The following is a 14,348-nucleotide window of genomic DNA, read 5'->3' on the forward strand; positions in this document are numbered from 1 at the left end:
GAATTTCTTGACTAGTTTAAAAATCCACATTTTGACAGATGTATGTGAATAATTCTACTCCAAAGTACCTCAGAAAATCAAAACCAAAGGCATTGCATTTCCCTACTGGCCATCTGCTCAACAGGTCCACAAAGTAAAGGCTCTTCTGATTCGATGCTAATGCTGTACCTAGGGGTGTGGCAATGTCATTTTTCTTTGAAGAAATAAAGCTGCAAAGTTTAATTTCTTCCACCTGGTTCCGATACTAAAATAATCCGGCTTTGAAGCTCGTCGCCCTGTCACTTCGCCACGTTCCAGTTTACTCACCACATCTTCGTCTCCCCCAGTCTCCCTTTAATGCTACCTGCCAAATGTTGATTTTCACACCTCTAATTTTGCCAGTGACCAACTTCAGCCCCAAACTTTAATTTGCAAAACTAAGGTGTTAAAAGTCAAGCTCGGGTTTCTTGGAATAACGGTTTTTTTAAAAATGAGGTATTTGCTTTGTTACAACTGTAGCCACAGGTTCAACTGGAGCAGTAAATTAACATGATTCGCTTCCAGACAAAGCTGCACTTTGCACGCTTCTACAAACTGTGCAACGTTATTTAATTCAATTCTGTACCTTTATCAGATCCAACGTCAATGAGATTTAAGGAAAAGCAAGAGAGGATTTGTGGCGAAAACTTGGCTGCAACTCAATAGTCGTTTTACTAAAAAGCAGGCATCATATTCTGACAATAATTATCCCGGGGCAATCGCTGAGCAACACATTTTGAGGACCAGGAATCTGTAATGTCGCTATGACGCAATAGCATAAAAAGCATTTTGCATCATACAGGGTGGAAACAGGCCCTTCAGCGCAACTTGCCCACGCCGACCAATATGCCCCATCTAAGTAAGTAAGTAAGTAAGTTTATTGGCCAAGTATTCACATACAAGGAATTTGCCTTTGTGCTCCGCCCACAAGTAACAACATGACATACAGTGACAGTTACGAATGACTCAGAAAACACTAAACATTAATAATAATAAAACATTAATGATAAAACACCATTGATCAAGCATGTGAACCAACAAAATACCAGATCAAAATACCAGATCTACCTAGTCCCAACTGCCTGCGTTTGGCCCATATATCCCTCTAAACCTATCCTATTCATGTACCTGTCTAAATATTTCATAAACATTGTGATGGTACTTGCCTCAACTTCTTGATTAGTATGGGTGTCAGAGGTTATGGGGGGAAGTCAGGAGAATGGGGTTGAGAGGGAGAGATAGATCAGCCATTATTGAATGGTAGGGTAGACTTGATGGGTCGAATGGCCTAATTCTGCTCCTATCGCATGTGAGCAGACTCCCCTGGCAGCTCATTCTATACACCCACTACCCTTTGTGTAAAGTCCTCAGGTTTCTATTAAATCTTTCCCACCCTCACCTTAAACCTATGTCCTCTGGTTCTCGATGCGCAAATGTGCCTGTTGCATCAATTTACATATGCTAGCTCAGTTCCCCCTCCCTCAACTCAATCCCCCTTCTCAGGTTCTGTATAAGGGTATAAGACCAAGTCACAGTTGAATATTTAGTTCATTTTAGAGATACAGCACAGAAACAGGCCCTTCGGCCCACCGAGTCCATGCCAACCAGTACACGAGAACTACCCTACACACTTAGGAACAATTTACAATTCTTACCAAAGTCAATTAGCCTACAAACCTGTACGTCTTTGGAGTGTGGGAGAAAAAATCCGAGCACCCGGAGAAAACCCACGTGGTCCCTGGGAAAATGTACAGACAGCATCCACTCAGGATCAAACCGGGATCAGGCAGCAACCCTACCGCTGCGCCACCGTGCCACCCAACTCTGACCGTCTTACTTTGAGCTGAGCTTCTAACTCTACTTCCTGACCAGTGGGATAACCTGTCTCACTCTGTTGCTGAAGTTCTTTTGTTACCCACAGAATCAGCCACTCCAATAATCTCCCAGTTGTCCTACTGTACCCTCACCGTAAGCATGAGCAAATAAACTCTCGCGGAAGTACCGAACATTCCTCTGTCGGTTAACACTGGCTCAGGTAGAATTATATTTATTTACTTTAAATCCTTCTACTGCTTCTACCCTCACCTCTTCCTGCTCCTTCAGGCCTGAAATGCCAAATTCACGTTCTAGGAGTAGCATTAGGCCTTTCGGCCCATCGAGTCTACTCTGCCATTCATTGATGGCTGATCTCTGCCTCCTAATCCCATTCTAATCAAGAATTTGTCTATCTCTGCCTTAAAACAATATCCACTGACTTGGCCTCCACAGCCCTTTGTGGCACTGAGTTCCCCAGGTTAACTACCATCTGACAAAAGAAGGTCTTCCTCACCTCCTTTCTAAAAGAGCGCCCTTTAATTCTGAAGCTATGACCTCTGGGTCCTGGCTCAATCCACATTTTGACAGACATCTGATCACCCTGATCTCCAGAGACGTGGTCCGCTAAGTTACTCCAGCATTTTGTGTCTATCTTCGGTATAAACCTGCATCTGCAGTTCCTTCCTGCCAGGGGCGGAAAACCAGGGGGGGCCAGAGGGGACACGTCCCCCCCATGTTTTGAGATGTGGGCGACATCCCCGCCAGGTTAACCTGCCTGGGCTGGCGGGAAATATGGCCAGCGCGGAGAAGCAGCGCTGGTATCCCGTCAGTCCAGACAGGGCTGTTAGTTAACCCGGTGAGACAGGCAGTTGAGCTGCATTTAGCGCTGGATTGAGCCTCCGAAGCCTCGCGCGCGTGAGTGTGCGCATGCGCGCGCGGCCGCCAAAAAATTGTGTCCCCCGTCCCCTCCATGTTTTGATAGTGAATTCCGTTCTTGCTTCCTGCACATTCGTTCACGATGGCCAACTCGGCCTTTAGCTGCAAGATTCAACATCACATGTAATTTGGTGACAAACCTTGTCGGCCTTGGGATGATTAACAATATCAAATACACTGTACCAGTGTGGTACATTGACTAAAACACTAAAAATATCATGGTCAAATATCAAGTCAACTTGAGGGTGCAAACACAGATGACATTTAATGACTTGTTGCAACATTTTCAGCAAGTGGTCTATATCTTTTTGCATGTTCTTCAATAATACGAAGACGGTAAGACTGCCTTGGGAGCCCATTATCTTTTAAAATATAACTTTTTAAGCCTCAGCTTGCAATGGAACAATGGGATTATCATGTAATTTGTAACATTTGATGTTTCCCAGGAGAGAATATACTTTAGGCGGCCTGGTGCTCCGGTTTCATAGAAACATAGAAAATAGGTGCAGGAGGAGGCCATTCGCCCCTTCGAGCCAGCACCGCCATTCATTGTGATCATGGCTGATCGTCCCAAATCAATAACCTGTGCCTGCCTTCTCCCCATATCCCTTGATTCCACTAGCCCCTAGAGCTCTATCGGACTCTCTCTTAAATCCATCCAGCGATTTGGCCTCCACTGCCCTCTGTGGCAGGGAATTCCACAAATTCACAACTCTCTGGGTGAAAAAGTTTTTTCTCACCTCAGTCTTAAATGGCCTCCTCTTTATTCTAAGACTGTGGCCCCTGGTTCTGGACTTGCCCAACATTGGGAAATGTTTTCCTGCATCTAGCTTGTCCAAGTCCTTTTATAATTTTATATGTTTCTATAAGATCCTCCCTCATACTTCTAAACTCCAGTGAATACAAGCTTAGTCTTATAGAAACGTTTCCTCCCGCATTCCAAAGACGTGTGGCTTTGTAAATTAATTGGCTTCTGTAACTTGCCCCCAGTGTGTAGGATGCGAAAGTGGGAAAACATAGTACTAGTGTACAAGTGATCGATGGTCGGCGTGGACTGGGTGGGCCAAGAGGCCTTGTTTCCACGGTGTATCTCTAAACTAAACAAAAATGTGAACATTGATTAATCAAATTGAAATGAATACATTTCCTTTTGATAGAGAAAGAACTTAGCCAGTTTTCATGCATTCATATTAGACACAAAATGCTGGAGTAGCTCAGCGGGTCAAGCAGCATCTTTGGAGAAAAGGAGTAGGTGATGTTTCGGGTCGGAACCCATCTTCCGACCCGAAACGTCACCTATTCCTTTTCTCCAGGGATACTGCCTGACCCGCTGAGTTACTTCAGCATTTTGTGTCTATCTTCGATATAAACCGGCATCTGCAGTTCCTGCCTACACATCATGTACACACTTTTCCAGATTTAGAACACCAGACCTCACTAGCCCCTAGAGCTCTATCGGACTCTCTCTTAAATCCATCCAGCGTGATTATCTTGAAAGATAATCTCAGGATTGTTTCTTTAAAATAAAAGAACAGCGTGTGGTGCTGCAAGACAGAAAATGCAGGAAAAACTCAGCAAGACAAACAGCATCTGTGGGAAGGGAAATAGTCAACTTGGATCTGCGACCTCCCCCCCCCCCCTCTTAGAATCTAGCATCTGCAGTTCTGTTGATTTTCAGACTACGATGCTGCTGGCCTTTCAGCTTTATTAAAGAGAATTCACTGATTAATTCTGTCCAGGCTAAGATGCACTTGTTGAATACTTTGAACTACACTTTGAAGGACAGACAAGAAGATGCTCTTGGATGAAAGAGCCATCATTTCATCTGATCTCACTCTTTACAAATTGAGTATAATTAATAGCAGATATCGCTTAATCTTTCAAAAGAGTATCGGGTGTCTGAAGGAAATGGAGTAAACATCAATGGTATGGAAAAAACTACTAAGTAAAGAATCATAAAATGGCAGCAGATATTAATTATCCTTTCATATTTTTTTCCTCTTTATTCCTTTCATTTCTATCAAGATAAACCCCAAAAGCGAAACATCCAGATGCCAACAAAAAGAGCGAGAATTTAGTTAAAATTCACAGAAGGAACAAACTACAAATCAAGCAATAAAGTTGTTCGTACTCTCTTCTCCAGGAACAGAGAAACTGGGCAAACTGCTGGGGGTTTTGTAAGAATAATTCCAGGAATTTCTGCATTACAAATTAAACCACTATTCTGTGCAATTATCACCATATTTTATCTGGTAAATTCAACTTTTAAAAGGCTGACATTTCTCTGCACAACAAGTAGAAGTATTCTATTGAGAAATGATGACACAAAAAGCTGGAGTAACTCAGCGGGTCAGACAGGATCTCTGTTTCGGGTCGAGCCCCTTCTTCAGACTGAGAGTCAGGGGAAAGAGAAACGAGAGATATAGACGGTGATGTAGAGAGATATAGAACAGATGAATGAAAGATAAGCAAGAAAGCAATGATGATAAAGGAAACAGGCCACTGTTAGCTCGGGGCTCGGTGAAAACGGGTTACTATGAGACTCAACACATGAAATAGGGATGTGTAGGAAGGAACTGCAGATGCTGGTTTAAACCAAAGATAGACACAAAAAGCTTGAGTAACGCAGTGGGTCAGGCAGTAGCTCAGGATCAAGGACGACTTGCTTCTATTTTGGTTCTGAGGTGTGAAGCATGGCAGTAAATGATTTTTTTTTTAAACACAAAGTGGCCGCTCTGCACAAGATGTCACACAATTTCCAACTGGTTTTTCTAAATCACAAACTGGAAAGTCTATTTTTTTTCCATCTACACTCGGAACTGATGCTAACAACGCAAACACCATTATAGATGAAGTAAGGTCCCGGGCCGTAACGTCACCCATCCATGTCCTCCAAAGATGCTGCCTGACCCGCTGATTTACTCCAGTACTTTATGTCTCTTTTTCCATTACAGATAAGGCAGCTTAGACTGGAAAGCAACCCAGTTATTCTGCATTACCAAGTTATTTTGTTTTTGTTTGTGTGAAGTCAAGTGAAGGAGTAGGAGTAGAATTAGGCTATTCAGCCCATCAAGTCTACTCCGCCATTCATCATGGCTGATCTATCTTTCCCTCTCAACCCCACTGTCCTGCCTTCTCCCCATAACCCTTGACACCCTCACTAATCGGTATCCCGTATTAATGGTACAACTTTGCTAATTTTAATACATGTCATTTTCTCATCCATACAGGTGCAGCCTGAAGAATGGTTTCGGCCCAAAACGTTGCCTATTTCCTTCGCTCCATAGATGCTGCTGCACCCGCTGAGTTTCTCCAGCATTTTTGTGTACCAGGTACAGTCAACCCTTTGCTTCTTATGGGTTTTTGCTTGCAGAGTGCTTTTACAATTTTAAATCAAGCTACCGAACGCAGTTATTTTCAGGACAAAAGAACGTTCCGTTGTGCTCCAAATATTCGGCAAGTAGCTGCTGGCATTTAAAATTGAACGGGAGTCAAGAACGGTGTTAATATCGTATCAATGTCACAATAGGTGTTGGTATGGAATTTGCTGTTCACATGAAGATATAATTTGCAGAGTTCGCCTGCATGCTGTTGCAACACTGGCTTCCAAAACTCCGAAGATTTGCAAATCAGACCAGAGTTCAATTATCTAGCAATCTACCCAAACCGGTAGTAATCAAACGCAAGTGAACCTAGTCAATGATGAAAGGCAAAAATGTCCAGCATTTCACTAGCTCAGTTCTACCGGTTATAAAATTAATCTGCCTCTTCATTACCTCTTCCACAGATAAACTTAAAGGAACGCATGGATTCTTAAATCCTTAATATTCTACACAGTTCATTATTTTGATTAAAAATAAAGGAATTTTAAAAGGACATCCAAACCCAGAAAGAATTAAACAGCTGGCGATGTCATATTGCTGCATTCTTGAAACCCTGTTCATAAAAGATTAAATAGAAAACAGGTGTTAACTAACATTTTTGACAAATATCTTCCTTTACTGAATGGAAGTATAGGTGTTATACACCTACCGTAAATATAATGTTAACTGCAAACTTAGTTCCATTGTTTTCTTGCAGAAGGCATAGAGTTTTTAAGCATGCTTGCAATCTTATTGCCCCACTAGATCCAACAAAATCTGATGCCCTGCCGGAGCGTGGCGACTCTGTGCGTGTCAGTCCCTGAAAAGGATCTGCAATCATCCGTTACAGTTGCTCCACTCTATTAAAACTTAATTTCAACAGCACCATTACTTACACTAGCTATGCTCTCTTTACCACTGTGCACTCTGGAAGGTTCGATTGTAATCACGTGTAGTCTTTTCTTTGACATTGCTAGAATGCAAACAAAACGTTTGGGGGTGGCGCAGCGATAGAGTTTCGGCCTCACAGCACCAGAGACCCGGGTTCGATCCCGACTACGGGTGCTTGTCTGTACTGTGTTTGTACGGTTCCCCCCCCCCCCCCCCCCCCGACCACGTGGGGTTTCTCTGAGATCTTCCGTTTCCTCCCACACTCCAAAGACGTGCAGGTTTGTAGTTTAAATGACTGTCCCTAGTGTGTGTAGGGTAGTGTTAATGTGCCGGGATCGCTGGTCGGTGTGGATTCGGTGGGCCGGTGTTTCCGTGCTGTATCTGTAAACTAAACGCAAGGCATTTCACTATTCCTAGGTGACAATAATAAACTAAACTAAACATGATAGATGTGCCGGTGCCAACTGCAATTCAAATGAGGCGCAAGTGTCATGCCGTCACAAACCACGCAGAAATCCATAAATTCTCAAACAGTAGCCTCAAAATGCTGCAATTAATCAACACTAACCTCTGTCAACAGCCGAGGCAGTAGCATCAAAATCAAATTACCAGTTTTACCTTAATCCTTAAAATAGGATCAATAAAATAACTTTATTTTCTTCCCGGCACAATCCTGTATTCTCTTGTTCATTTGAGACGGTATAACTTGCCAAGATCAGATGGCAGCATAAGGAAATGAAACACTTTATACTGATCCCGAATGAAAAAAACCCTTTGGCATAGAGTATACTGCAGAAAAAAAATCTTTCTGCACTTAACTCCAACCATATTCATTAATTTCTATTTAAGAGAAGGAATCCTTACAGGATCCAGACAAGTTTCTACTTAACATCACCAGTTTATTTTACCAACACACCTGAGCAAAGAACTTCACAATATAGTTAGTCGATGAACACGTCGATGAAATCCAAAATGTAAGGTGTGTAGGAAGGAACTGCAGATGCCAGTTTATGCTGCAGATAAGACACAAAACGCTGGAGTAACACAACGTATTAGGCAGCAACTCTGGAGAAAAGGAATAGGTGACGATTTGGGTCGGAAGTCTTCTTCAGATCCTCATCACTCTGAAGAAGGTACCCGACCTGAAACGTCACCTATTCCTTTTCTCCAGAGTTGCTACCTGACCCACTGAGTTACTGCAGCATTTCGTATCTATCCAAAATGCAAGTTTCTTTTCTCATAAACGAAAAATGGAAATAGAAGTAATTTGGACCTATTTTTACAATAGTTAACTGCTAAAAGGTTGAAAGAAATACTTCCAAAAACTCACTAGAACAATTTATACGCGAGTTCCAAGCTGGACAAATGTTTGGTGAAGGTACAAAGTGTTGCTGTATCCACAAAACCATTGGTGCCTGACTCCTGTGGACAACAACTAGTCTGTCTTTGGTCTGTTCGAGCAGGTAAAGGACATGGTATGATTTTTTTTGTGTGCTGTCAAACTTTCGTCATTCCTTAACCACACTAAGCCTCAAAGTTAATGATAAGGATGTGGTTAAGTGTGGAAAGGTTTTAAAGACTTCCTCCTCAATCACTTCAAATCAACCTCTTCGGCCTCGAATACTTCCTGCAACTCTTACTTTCAAGTGCATGATTTAACTAACTTTCTCTGATTAGAAGTCCATTGATTCATTCGACATCCCAATTTTAAGGTCTTGACCCGAAACGCCACCCATTCCTTCTCTCCAGAGATGCTGCCTGAGTTACTCCAGCATTTTGTGTCGACCTCCCAATTTTGAAAGACAGAGCAGGCCACACTTCATAAATTGGTCTTCCAGAAATTCAACACTCTTGTTTATTAGATCGCATGGAACCCAAGGTGATCTGGACTATTGGATTTATAAGTTCATAAGTGATAGGAGCAGATTTAGGCCATTCGGCTCATCAGTCATGGCTGATCTATCATTCCCTCTCAACCCCATTCTCCTGCCATCTCCCCATAAACCCTTACAGCTGTAGAATCAAGAATTTATCAATCTTCAGAACGGAGGAAAGAGTCAAAGGGTAGTAGTGGACGGTTATTTTTCTGATTAGAGGCGTGACCAGTGATGTGCCACAGATGTTGGTGCTGGGTCCACAGATGCTTGTTATTCACATTCATGATTGGGATGACAATGTAGTTAACAATGTTAGTAAATTTGCAGTCGATACCAGAGTTGATGGTTTAGTGGACAATGATGAAAAATATCCAAGGAACTAGATCATTTGGGAAGCTGGGCCTAGGAATGGTAAATGGAATTTAACTGTTCCTGTTTCCTTCCACATACTAAAGACGTGCAGGTTTGTAGGTTAATTGGCTTCTGTAAATTGCCCCTAGTATGTAGGATATATAGAACTAAATGCGAGGTGTTGCACTTTGGTATGTCAAACCAGGGCATACAAACTTACAAAGTAAATTGTGGAACTCAGGAGAGTGTTGCAGAACAGAGATATCGGGGAGTACTTTACTCGACTTTATCTTGCACTAAACGTCATTCCCATTATCCTGTATCTGTACACCGTGGCCGGCTCTATTGTTATCATGAATAATCTTCCCACTGACTTGACAGCACGTAACAATAAAGCTTTTTGAAACATATACGATTATTAAGGGTTTGGACACGCTAGAGGCAGGAAACATGTTCCCAATGGTGGGGGAGTCCAGAACCAGGGACCACAGTTTAAGAATAAGGGGTAAGCCATTTCACACAGAGAGTTGTGAGTCTGTGGAATTCTCTGCCTCAGAGGGCAGTGGAGGCCGGTTCTCTGGATACTTTCAAGGGAGAGCTAAATAGGGCTCTTAAAGATAGCGGAGTCAGGGGATATGGGGTGAAAGCAGGAACGGGGTACTGATAGGAAATGATCAGCCATGATCACATTGAATGGCGGTGCTGGCTCGAAGGGTCGAACGGCCGCATCTATTGTCTATTGTCTATTTTCACTGAACCTGTGAGAATAAACTAAAGAGGTGCATGGTTACCTAAAAGTGGCGATTGAGGTTGACCGTGTGGTGGAGAAGGCGCTCATGCTAAATTGTACAATCTTGGCCAGTCAATAAATATGTTTTCCTCAGCAATGTAGCTGATTTCAATCATATTTCAGATTCTTTCCCTATAATCCATCGATCTGGCCATCAAAATTAACATGAAAATTAAAAACTGGAACTCAATTTTAAAATGTCAACACTGTAGCACAACGGCAGGGTTGCTGCCCCACAGCGCCAGAGACCGCAGGTTCGATACTGACTGCAGATGCTGTCCGTGCAGAGTTTGTACATTCTCCCTGTGACTGCATGGGTTTTCTCCGGGGGGTTCTGTTTCCTCCCACATACCAAAGACATGCAAGTTTGTAGGTTTTTGCCTTCTGTAAGGCGCCCTTGTTGTGTAGGAAATAGAACTAGTGTACGGGTGATTGGTGGACAGCATGGGCTCGGTGGGCTGAAGGGCCTGTTTCCACACTGTATCTCCAAACTAAACTAATTGTTGACTCACATAGCCAAGTCTTTGGATTAAGCTATTACTCGGCAAATCTTTCACTGCTCCATACTGACTGCAAGATATTCAATGTCCAGTATAAAAAACAGCGACAAAGTTATTTGGAATCAGAATACAAGATGCACGCATTGCTAAAGTAATCAATCACTGATTCCAACATTCAAATACTGACAAGAAACCAGCAGAGGGATAACTTTGTGAAAAATGATACAAAGAGCTGAGTAACAGGCAGCATCCCTGGAGAACATGGACAGGTGACTTATTGAGTCAGGACCCTTCACACTGACTGCGGGTGGGCAGGGAGGAGATTGCGGGAAAGAAAACTGGAAGAGATGAGGGGAAGGGCAGAACATGGCCTGGTAATAGTTGAAGATATACACAAAGTGCTGGGGTAACTCAGCAGGTCAGGCAGCATCTCTGGGGAACATGGATAGGTGATGGTTCGGGTCAGGACTTTTCTTCAACATTTTATGAGAACGTCTCAGTCACAAAAATAAATTACCTGAATTCTTATTTACCGCCTGCATTTCCTTGCAATGGAAACTTATAGTTCTCAATGTCAGGAATTCTATTCCAGGGTGGCACAGTGGTAGAGGTGCTGCCTTACAGGGCCAGAGACCCAGGTTCGAACCTGACTATGGGTGCTTTACTGTACGGAGCTTGTACGTTCTCCTCGTGACCTGCGTGGTTTTTCTCTGAGATCTTCGGTTTCCTCCCACATTCCAAAGGCGTACAGGTTTGTCGGTTAATTGGCTTGGTATGAATGTAAAATTGTCTCTAGTGGGTGTAGGACAGTGCTAATGGGCGAGGATCGCTGTTTCGGCATGGACTCGGTGGGCCGAACGGCCTGCTTCTGCGCTGAAACTCTAAACTAAACTAAGACATTGACGTGTCACAGTAAAATTATTTTGTGCAAACAACCTCAAGATGCGTTTACATAATAATTGAGGTCAAATTAACTTCAATTTAACAATGCTATTTATTTTTTAAATCAGTGAAGAGCAGCAGATAAAGCAGTGAGAAAAATATGGACACAAAGAGCTGGAGTAACTCTGCAGGTCAGTTTACAGAAGGGTCCCTAGCCGAAACGTCACCTATCCATATCTTCCAGAGGCGCTGCCTGAACCGCTGAATTACTCCAGCACTTTGTGGGGGGGTTTTGTGAAACCAACATCTGCAGTTCCTTGTGTCTAGAATATCACGACACAGACTGCACTAGTATTTTATATCTTAGATTATCACATCAAGAAATAGTTTGTGCAGCCTGAGTTGATCAGGATCTTTTAAATTTTCCAAAATCATGCACTGGAAACACCATGCATCATATTTCTTAAAACATAATAGTATTTGTTAAATTCACTTCTCCAACAGCTCAGCTGATTCATGCAAGGATAAGCTTAGCTTTACAGACCAAAACATTCCTATGTTTAATCATCAGTCTACATTCAGCTATGTCAGCCAGTATGGTTGAATAAGAGGTAAAGCTGGTCAGCTTATCTCCTTCCAACTGATATCCTTGCGGGAAATATCCTTGCGGGAAATACTTCCGTATCCATTTCAAAAGCGATGGCTCCCAAATTTAACCACAACGCCACAATTCATTCTCGTGGTTGAATAATAAAAACAGTGCCGTGGATGAAATGATAAACCATGCTTTCAGAGGGTAGGGATGGGGAAGTTCATGTGATAGGAGCTGAATTAGGCGTTTCGGCCCATCAAGTCTACTCCACCATTCAATCGTGGCTGATCTATCTTTCCCTCTTCACCCCAGTAGTCTCATGCCATCTCCCCATAATCCCTGACACCCATACTAATCATGAATCTATCTATCCCTGCCTTACAAATATCCATTGACTTGGCCTCCACAGCCTTCTGTGGGGAGAGGAGTCCAAGATATATGGGCAGAAAATCTGGCAAAATTGGAGCAGTGTGAATGATACCGGGAGTTAATTTTGTGCTGCCAACACATTTGTGTTTAGTTTAGTTTAGAGATACAATGTGGAAACAGGCCCTTCGGCCCACTAAGTCCGCGTCGACCAGCGATCCCCGCACATTAACATTATCGTACACAGGCTAGGGACAATTTACATTTATACCAATCCAATTAACCTGCAATCCTGTACGTCTTTGGAGTGTGGGAGGAAACCGAAGATCTCCGCGAAAACCCACGCGGTCACGGGGAGTATCCGTACAGACAGCACCTGTAGCCGGGATCGTACCCGGGTGCCCGGCGATGCAAGCGCTGTAAGGCAGCAAGTCCACAGAGAGAGTCTCAGTTTTCCTACACATTTATTATTTTCACCTTTAAAAGCAATTTTGAAAAATGATGGTCCTTTTGAGCTGATTGATGCAGCAGAAAAATGCAAGAGACTGATACATCTCAGCCATCCAATAAATCAGTTAATTGTTTCCTTCAGCACCACTTTCCTGTACTAACGCCTTATTTCCCTTAATAACTAAAAGTCTATTGATCTCCTTCCTGGCTAGACCAGCAACAGAGACATGTGGTGATGTGAATCACCCATGCCTCAGGGCGAGAATCCCAAAGATTCACCTCCCTGTGGGTGAAGAAACGTCTTCTTATCTCTGTACTGAACAGCTGTCTGAAGAAGTGTCCCATCTCAAACGTCATCTGTCCATTTCTCTCTATAGATGCTGCTAAAAACTGTTAAAAAAATATGATGCAAAAAAAGCAAAGTGCTGGAGGAACTCAGCGGGTCAGACAGCATCTGTGGAGAGAGATGGACAGATGACTTTTGAGATGGGACACTTCTTCAGACTTATGGAGTAGCGAGGAGATAGCCAGCATGCAGAGGTGAGGGGAATGTTATTCCTGGTACTGGACTCCAGGGGCAAGGATAACATCATTAAACTAAAACTAAAGGGCCTATCCCACCTAACGCGATTCTTTTGGCGACTTGCCGGCACCCATCATAGCCACAGCAGGTCACCAACATGTTCAAAATGTCAAAAATCCAGTGGCAACCAGAAAAAGGTGTGACTCTTTGGGTGACTACTCACTCCGCGACATCACGAGGTGACGCCTGTATGGTCGTGAGTAGTCGCCCAAAGAGTCGTACCTTTTTCTGGTCGCCGCTGGATTTTTGACATATTGAATATTTTCTGCGACCTGCTGCGACTTTGACGTGTGCCGGCAAGTGGCCAAAAAAAATCGCAGTAAGTGGGACAGGCCCTTTAGGGTGGTGAATCTGTGGAATTCATTGCCACAGAAGGCTGTGGAGGCCAAGTCAGTGGATATGTAGGACAGAAATAGATAGATTCTTGATTAGTATGGGTGTCAGCGGTTATGGGGAGAAGGCAGGAGAATGGGGTTAGGAGGAGGAGATAGATCAGCCATGATTGAATGGTGGAGTAGACTTGATGGACCGAATGGCCTAATTCTACTCCTATCACTTATGACCATATGAAAGCTTTTCACTGTACCTCGGTACACGTGAGAAAAACCTGCTCCTTTCACTTATGATCTAAATACTTTGTGTGAACATTCTCTTGACTTGTGATCCAAGGTAAAAACAATAACAGTGCAACCTGCATTTTAAATAATGATTTATTATTTGTTAAGTTTGTCTTCCTAATTGTCCTTGTTACACTTTCAGTGATTCATGTACAAGGACACTTGGGCCCCTTTGAACACCATCATCTTTCAATCTGTCACCATTTTAAATATACCTTGCCTTTCTATTTTCTCTACTGATGTGGATGACATCATATTTTTCCACACTATGTTCCATCTGCCATGTCTGTCCCCATTCACTAAAACCTATTTATATCT

The 14,348-nt window shown here is 43.0% G+C and overlaps 1 protein-coding gene across 3 annotated transcripts in view; it reads right to left on the reverse strand.

Annotated features, from left to right (window-relative positions):
• Nucleotides 1-14,348, reverse strand: part of aspscr1 (ASPSCR1 tether for SLC2A4, UBX domain containing) — a 155,138-nt gene that overhangs the window by 118,110 nt on the left and 22,680 nt on the right. The gene's annotated exons all lie outside the window — the stretch shown is intronic.

Source organism: Amblyraja radiata, chromosome 26, assembly GCF_010909765.2.
Source record: "Amblyraja radiata isolate CabotCenter1 chromosome 26, sAmbRad1.1.pri, whole genome shotgun sequence".
Taxonomy (NCBI): domain Eukaryota; kingdom Metazoa; phylum Chordata; class Chondrichthyes; order Rajiformes; family Rajidae; genus Amblyraja; species Amblyraja radiata.